Source organism: Pinus tabuliformis, chromosome X (assembly GCF_031772625.1).
Source record: "Pinus tabuliformis cultivar Carrire ecotype Pingquan chromosome X, CPIR1, whole genome shotgun sequence".
Classification (NCBI taxonomy): Eukaryota; Viridiplantae; Streptophyta; class Pinopsida; order Pinales; family Pinaceae; genus Pinus; species Pinus tabuliformis.
Window position 1 is genome coordinate 1,043,701,456 of NC_142308.1, and position 8,652 is coordinate 1,043,710,107.

General features: G+C 36.5%; 1 long non-coding RNA gene across 1 annotated transcript; it reads left to right on the forward strand.

Moving 5' to 3' along the window:
- The first annotated feature begins 5,012 nt into the window (after nucleotides 1–5,012).
- LOC149143361 (uncharacterized) lies at nucleotides 5,013–5,963 on the forward strand. The gene is made up of 3 exons (XR_016265017.1): nucleotides 5,013–5,455; nucleotides 5,649–5,744; nucleotides 5,842–5,963. It is a non-coding gene; the product is annotated as an uncharacterized LOC149143361 (long non-coding RNA).
- The last annotated feature ends 2,689 nt before the right edge of the window (nucleotides 5,964–8,652 follow it).

An 8,652-nucleotide genomic window follows, 5' to 3' on the forward strand; every position in this document is an offset into this window, starting at 1 on the left:
TGGAGATACTGATGACCTCAATGATGTGAAAAATTGGAGATATCGTATGGCCTCAATGGTGTTTGTAATCAAAATCTGGATTGAACACAGTGTCTGTATAGACTGTAGTTCAAGTTTTGTATAGACCTTTTGAAAAGTTTTCGAGGCAAGAAATCTGTTGTATTAATATTGTCTGATTTGTAATAGAGAAACTGCTATGAGGTGCTTTGGACTACTTGGGAATGAATTTTTGTCTCAGATGTCGATAGTCTGTACTGTGGTAGACAATAAGATGATTTCTTTTCTCAGGGATTGCAATTGCTTTCCGGAAGATGGGGTATACCTGTTCATGGTACTTCTTTCGACATCAAGTTGATAAACCTTCCCTTAGACTTGAGTTTTGTTTGGTTCTTGTTCGTTGGGTGATGATAAAAAATGTAATATTCATTTGTATTTGTTGATTTTATACTCATGGAACTTGTTTCTTATTGTACTCAGTTCTTTTGATGCAAGAAAGAACAACAGACTAGTTTGAGCTTGAGGTACTTGAAGCGGCAACAGCTCTCTTCTCATGTCGTATGTGTTCTAGTTCTCAAGTGTAATATGAGTAAATTTAGAATGTACTGCCGTTTGACAATACTTGTAAGCACTTTGAAGCAAATGTGGCCTGAATGCTGTTTGAAACTGGAGATACTGATGACCTCAATGATGTGAAAAATTGGAGATACCGTATGGCCTCAATGGTGTTTGTAATCAAAATCTGGATTGAACACAGTGTCTGTATAGACTGTAGTTCAAGTTTTGTATAGACCTTTTGAAAAGTTTTCATAAGAGGTACTTGAAGCGGCAGCAACTCTCTTCTCAAGCGGTATGTGTTCTAGTTCTCAAGTGTAATATGAGTAAATTTAGAATGTACTACCTTAGTTGTCATTTCATCATCCAACAACAACTCTAATGTGTTCAAAAAACTTGGCTACCTCCACCATCGTTGCCCGATGAGAGATAATCCTTCTCCCTTCTCCTCTTCATTTGGTTATCCTTTGCCATCATACTAGAATACAATCTCCTCCACAATTGTAGTCTTCATCTCAAGGACTTCACATGACAAATGAGTCTCTCTTTGTGGTTAATTGTACTATACCTTGGGTGCCAACATTCATAATTCTTGTTGTTGAACCAAGCTCTCCAGTTGCAGCAATAAGCTCGACACCTTTGTCTTATTGATTGCATTCTTTGAACAATGTTACTCAAGCCAATCCTTAAACCTTGGATTGATCAACCGATCTCTAAAGAACATTGCATCATGATGTTGTTCATCCCCTCTTCTACAATTTCTCTCTTATAGATGCATTCTTTGATTGTTCAAGGCCTCCTCCTTAATGACATTTGAGGGATAATTTTGCCTCCTTCCTTGTCTTAACATAAACTTGGTTTTGTTATCCATCTTTCACATGGCTGCTAGGATCCATGGTCACTTCTGAAAATTGCTTGCAAGGTTATCTTGGCTTCATTATGCATTGTTTTTTCCTTTTGGAAACTCATCCTTCCTTGAGGATTGTCTAGCATCTACTACCTCAATTTGGATTTCTTGGATCAATTTAGTGCTCTCGTTCTCCTTTTGGACCAGTTGTCCATTCTCCTCACATGCAAAGCATGCATTCACATAAAATTCACCAATTTTAAAAATAAAAGGTTACCTGGCCTCTTCTGATGCCTCCAACATCAAATTTTGTCTTCCTTCCATGCTTTAGGAAGGTACTCCTTCTCTTTCTTCTATTCTTATGACAACTATGAATGATTGTCCCTCTTGAAAATCCTCATCATCTGCATCTATACACATAACATCAGTATCATAATCACCAAGCTATTTAGCCCCATATGGTATATATGTTACGAGCACTTCTAGCTAACCTCCCATGAGACTTTCATTTATTGTCTCATCGACATCCTCTTTGTGTAGCTCCCTCTACTGTTATGATGCTTTTTCCACCATATCTTCTATCAACAAATCCATATGTTGATTTGAACTCTTTATGCAGTCCATGAGACTCTCTGATAGTCTCTCTTCAACATATTCCTCATCATCAAGGACTATTCCCTGCTCTGGTTCAAAATAGTGAACTAATTCAACTTTAGGCTCAACAGGTGCTTCATCTTCCTCTCGAGATTTCTAGCTTTAGGGGGCTTCCTCTTAAAATCTTTTTTCTGACAAGTAATTTGGCCTTCTTCCTTAGGTCCCATCTCTACCTTTGGTATTCTCTTTCAAGCCTCATTTTGACTATGTTGAATCTCTCCTTCAACTCATAAATCTCCTTTTCAATTTCTTCTTTACTCATGCCATTTTCCTTGGCATGCTTCTCCCTTTTGTTATGGCCTCTCTTTGAATTATGTCCATCAGTAGCCATCTTCTTTCCTCCTTTCTTGTGAGCTTTCTCTTGCTCATTGTGAGCTACACTCAAGCCCCTTTAACAATTCTTCTCCATCACTTGTTACCCAATATCTCACCCACTTCACCTCAAACTAGGCTTTTGGTATTCCTCTGGTTCCCTCCTCTGGAACCCACTTGAGCATGCTCTGGCCTTCTATGGCTTCTACACTTTTCTCACCTTTTGAGAACTCCACTTGTTCTCTTCTCTTTGAGGACCTCAGTTAGAAACCTTCTATGTTTTGTTTTGTAGCCTATTTGTCGTAAGTTTCTTGCCATACACTTTAAGAACTTTATTGGTCCTCTGTTACCACTCCTTCTACTATTACCACTGTAAGGATTAACTCCTTGCATACATTTAAAAAAAAATACAAACCAGTTACCTACTAGTTCCTTAACCTCTGAGGTCTCAATATCTCAGTTCTTCCTAGCTCTACACTTGGTTGGTACTTCTTTAATATGCTCCAATCCTGTATTCCGTTCTCAATCTCTTTCTCTCCTCACTTTTTTTCTTAGGTTCCTCTTGCTCAAAATTTTCTTGGTTTCTTTGTCTCAACTTTGATGTCTCTTCTTCACGAGCAATCTTATAAATCTTTTTGGTTCACTGCAGAAACCTCCTCAATCACTTGTCAATCCCCAAGAGCATCAATATTGCTCTAGTACCACTTAATGCATACCTTTTGGCTACTCTCATATTTCCATCATTCAACGTAGTCCATCTCATTCATTCACCTTCCCATTTTTGGCTCTTTCGGTCCCTTTTTCTAGCAGCCTTAACTGTGGAACCTTACGTTATGACCCACTAGTCAATTGCTCTATTCCTTTGACCTTTGACATAACAAACAATCTTGATTTTCCCAGATTTTCCACAAGTTCTTTCTCACAGTGACTATACTCGCCCCTGTCTTGCGTTCTAAACCTCCCTACTACCTTCAACACAACCACCCTTAATAAATATCTTCGCATAACCCACTTAGTTGTTCTAGGTCACTAGACAGTTCTCAACCTCCTTAGTTGAAGATTTGTTCCCACTGTGCCTTGAAACCTCACAGAATCTGCTTAAAGTGTGTAATAATTCTCCCAGGCCAAACTTGAAGTCAACACACACACCTGTCTCCTGGTATTTGAAAGCACTCAATCTCAATAATAAAGGTGCTTAGGCCTAACTTTACTCATATTACACTTGAGGTACTTGAAGCAGCAGCAGCTCTCTTCTCAAGCGGTATGTGTTCTAGTTCTCAAGTGTAATAAGAGTAAATTTAGAATGTACTGCCATTTGACAATACTTGTAAGCACTTTGAAGCAAATGTGGCCTGAATGTTGTTTGAAACTGGAGATATTGATGACCTCAATGATGTGAAAAATTGGAGATACCGTATGGTGTTTGTAATCAAAATCTGGATTGAACACAGTGTTTGTATAGACTGTAGTCTAATTATGTATAGACTGTTGGTCTTAAGAGCATGCGATCATTGATCAAGCAATCATGACCCATGGCAGCTTTGAAGGGATAAAAGGAAGACGTGTTGAAGCCAATGCTGCCATTGGAGTTTGATTCTTGAATATCATGGAGATTAAGAAGAATTATGTTCCATGCTCAAGGTTAATTACATTAACGTTTTATGTGCTTACTCTACAAATGAATTTGAACAAGTTTTTCATGGAAACCTTTCGAAAAGAGAAAAAAGACCTTGCATTATAGTTTATTGGTGGATTCCTATATTTTCTTGGTTGTTGTTACATGTTGACTATTGGAAGATCTGTTTATATTACTGAGAATCTTTCACCTGAAAATGGAGCAGTAAAGGACATATTAACTGTTATACGCTTTTGATTTTTCTGCCTTTGAGAACCTTGTGAGTTGTATGTCATTGAAGGGTGACTTGGTTTGAATAGTTAGCTTTGGAGAGCAGTTAGAGGAAGAAATAACTCAAACCCAAACTCAACAATGGAATTTTTATCAATGTGTCCATTCCAATAGATTATTATTCTAAATCTGGATGATGTGGCAACAATAATTATATATTTTTTGGAATGTACCTCAGTGAATGATCACCTTTTGTAATATTTTAAGTGCCGCTACATAGAGATGTTATTTCTATGCTTAATTAATTGCATTGATGTGCCATAGAGCAATGCAATGCATCTGGATACTTGAAGTCTTGGAATTGCAGAGCATCATTTGCTTGATTCCTTGGTAGGTGTTTGAAGATCCTAACCAAACTGATGTTTCTTTTAGAATTGTGGTTCTTTGTCATAGTAGTATAGTACGTTGTTCCTGAGATTACCTTTGGTTCTGTTCTGAGATCTGTAGAGAATTGTTGAGCAAGGGGGAGGATAGCTTCATCTTAAAGCATCCCTCTACCCAACGTTAAGCTTGATGGGAAGAATTATCCTATCTTCAAGTGAAGGGTGCTAAACATATAATTGAAGAATTGATTGTTAAGACTTGTGGAGGGTAAGAAGACAAATTGCACTGTTGCTAAAGAATTAGTAAAGCTTTTGGCGCACAATGAAGATGTGCAGTACATTATAAGTTTTACTATTGCAGATCATATTGGTCCTCAAATTAGAAGTTTGATTAGTTCTTTTAAGATTTGGACTAGGATTCTCTAACAGAACAAGGATTCTCTATTCTAGGAAATGACTGTATGCATTTTAAATGATTGGTTGTGTATATCACTGTTTATACGATACGTATTCAGGATGTGCAAGATCAATTTGGAGCAGTTGATGATAGAATTGATCCTAAAGTTCGTAGTGCCACTGTTCCAATGGTTGAAAAAAATGTTTCAGCCATTTGTGACCAGTGTGAATGCCACTGATAAAGTGGCTAACTTTCTTGGTGGAATGTTACTGCAGAAAGAACATTGCTGGAACAGATTCACTTAAAAGAGTGTATACCGAGCACTTACACTGAAATCACTAAGAAGAAAGGGAAGAAGTCTGCATAGAAAAGTTTAAAGGAAACTTCACAAAAAACCCTTGAAAAATGATGTTGTATCAAGCAGGGCCATTATTGCAGAGATTGTGTCAAGGCCCATTACCACAGTAAATATATATTATTTAGAACTATGTTGTAATTTTTGTCAGGGTTCATGTTTAGGTTCAACTATCACTGGCTACCCTATTCTGGAAGAGCTTTTGCTCTCCTGAAGACATCTTGATCTAACTCTTCATTCTTTGTTTTCACCTCCATAAAAAATCTCTAGTGGATTCATAAATTTTCCTTTTATTGTGACAGACTATTTTATGTGGTATTGTTGGCATACCTCCTTCAAATGGTGTTATTCCTGAATCTCCAATGCACATGAAAGGCTTAGCTACCCTCAAACATCAGGTACTAATATATTGGAATTATCAATTGCAGCTTCTCAGGGAAAAGACACAATTCAGACATTTTATAGACGAGTAACTTACAAGTACTTTTGTTACAGTTGGTGCTTAGCAAGTTAGTGACAACAATCTGGAAAAGTATGCAGAAAAATTCAACCTTAGGGCAATTATACAGAAACATGCAAGAAGCCTATGAGCAAATGCAGACCCCAATGGTTTATCAGCCTCCACCTACCTTGGTAATGGTCTTATTTTTGAGTTTGGGTGTTTCATTTTATCTAATTTTCCTCTCCCTTTATTTATTTGTCTTGTCATGTCCCAACCATTTATGCAGGCACTTAAGGAATTGAAAGAGACCACAATTCAGTTGGCCGCAAGTACTGGGAATATGGATGCCCAGTTGATGAATCAATTTTTAATGTTGACAAGGACGTGGATGACCTGCTTCCTCTTGAGGTGAAAGAACAACAATTGAGTAATTTGTTGCAATCTCTGATGGCGGTTGGCTGCCTTGCAGTAATGCCCATCATTAGAAAGATCCCAACTTCTGTGCTTTGGGGTTACTTTGCCTTCATAAACTTGTGTTATTGGTCTGTTTTCCCATCGGGAAAATCAATAATGCAAGGTCAAATCAGTTGTGAATGATTGATGGCATAATGAAAAGGCGAACCTTTACTCAAAAAAATAATAATAGATCATTTTTTATAAATGTAGCTTTAGAATGATCTTGCTTTGAAGTAGAGACTAAAATCAAGGAAATGATAGGAAGCCTACAATGCTGGATTAGTGCTTAGTTCAAATAAGCATGACAATGAGAGGCCTTTTGAACATGATTGTGAGGTTATTGTTGATTCAAATATTTTTTCAGCAGAAAAATAAAGCATGGAGTGAACATTTAGTGCACAAATATCCCCTGTTTTAATGGATGACTAAAACCAGGAGGCTTTACAAGGCTCTCCCTCAGTGATGCAACAAATTATATCCAAGTTGAAATCTTAACAATGGAATTAACTAATTATTTTCAATCGATTTCCTTCATTGTTGCTGGTTGATTTTTCCTGGGATTATTGACATCTCATTTATTGGGTTCACCTCACCCTGATTTGAACTTCTTTCATTTGAATCAACTTCATCTCTGGTTAGAACATTTTTTGATTGATTTCATTTTCCAACAAATGTGGTATTTAAGTTACTTTCTTCTTGCAAGTCGATTTTACCGTTATTAGTACACTGCTAGTAGATTTGTTTGACATGATCATTTTCTTCAATTTCAGGGTCGACTAGCTTAATGATAGTGTCCTTTTGCTTCAGCTCATGTTCATTCATCAGTTCTCAATTGATTCTCTTTGTGTTCAAAATGGATTCAAGTAGCTTAGGAATTACATCGATTTCCATGTTCATTCATCAGTTCTCAACTGATTCTCTCTGTGTTCAATGGATTCAAGTAGCTTGGAAATCACATCAATTTCCTTTTATATTGTATTAAAATGTACAGGAATGTCATAGTGGAATTGCTTTCCACAACAATACTTCTTTGTAACTATGGACTTTATCTCAACTCAACTGGATTTCATTTCTAACAAGAGATTTCCTTAATAAATTCCTCTTGACAAATTTTTCTGTTATAAAACTTTGCAAAAGAATACCCTTGGTATAGCTCACTACACAAGAAAATTCATTTTTGAAGCATAATTCTTATACATGCAACTTTCATTTCTCTGTATAGACTTTCTAGAAAATAAATTGCGTGTAAAGAGTCTATATTCCACTCTTGGATTCATTTTGTTCGAGAGTTATGTGAAGGACTAACGAACCTAGTAGTCACAGGACGAAACAAACCCTGAGGCAGTAAAAATTTGTACATGGGTCCACATTTGCTCCCGTTATGGTCCTTACAGAGAGTGCATTGAAGGTAGGTATGTTGCAGTTGGTAGAATATGACGAATGTGCTCCCTTCATGTTCTCTAAGACGACAACTTACAATTATTTGACAATTTCCTCATCCAAATGATTTTGAATGAGTAATTTCATCTAAATTTAACTGATTTTCAAACTGGGATTTAGTCTTCTTAATTTAACTGATTTTCAAACTGAGATTTAGCCAGTGTTATTGAGGAGTGAAATAGAAACTGATTTTCTCTTGCAGAGAATAACAAGGATTGGTGTGAGCTTATACTCTGCCTTATAGACCTTCAAATACAAATAAGCTCCTGTATCCCTATTTCAATCACATAATTTAAATGAATATAATGTCATTTTATTAGAAAAATGCAATGAGTATGAAATAGATCATCAGAATGGCCACTGTAGCCCAGGCTGGTGAGAACTTGAGTATTTTATATCTGACTAAACACATGCACATGAAAAGAAACATCACCTGACACAGACATGAACATGATAGAATCTAGATATTAGAATTTTGGGGAAAAACAATTGCGCCTTAACAGAGAGCTTCTTATCCTACACCACACATTTCACTCTTTCAAGGTGGAGTTACAAACTGAACATGCAATGACTGAGCTGCATGGTCACCAAAGTTGTAACACACCCAAAAAACAATGCTTCATATCGGCTTCTCAATTATGTGTGTTTAGCATTAGTGATATAGTCTCTTCTGAACTTTTATTTCAAGTAGAAATTTGATAAAATTTCAGAAGTGCAAGAAATCACAGAAAACCCTCCGGCAGTAAATTGATAGGAGAAATCTTCAAAAAAACCTGGAAGCTATCCTGTTCATATTGTCCTGGACTTTTCAGCCAAGTTAATATATATGTAAAGAATACTATTTTATCCTGAGAAAAGATTGACACTTTGTTTATCACCAGATGAAAATAAATTAGAAGCAAAACATCAGGTTGGTGACAAATCCAAAACAAGTTGCAAGACTGTAACCCAATCTGCAAAACATCAAA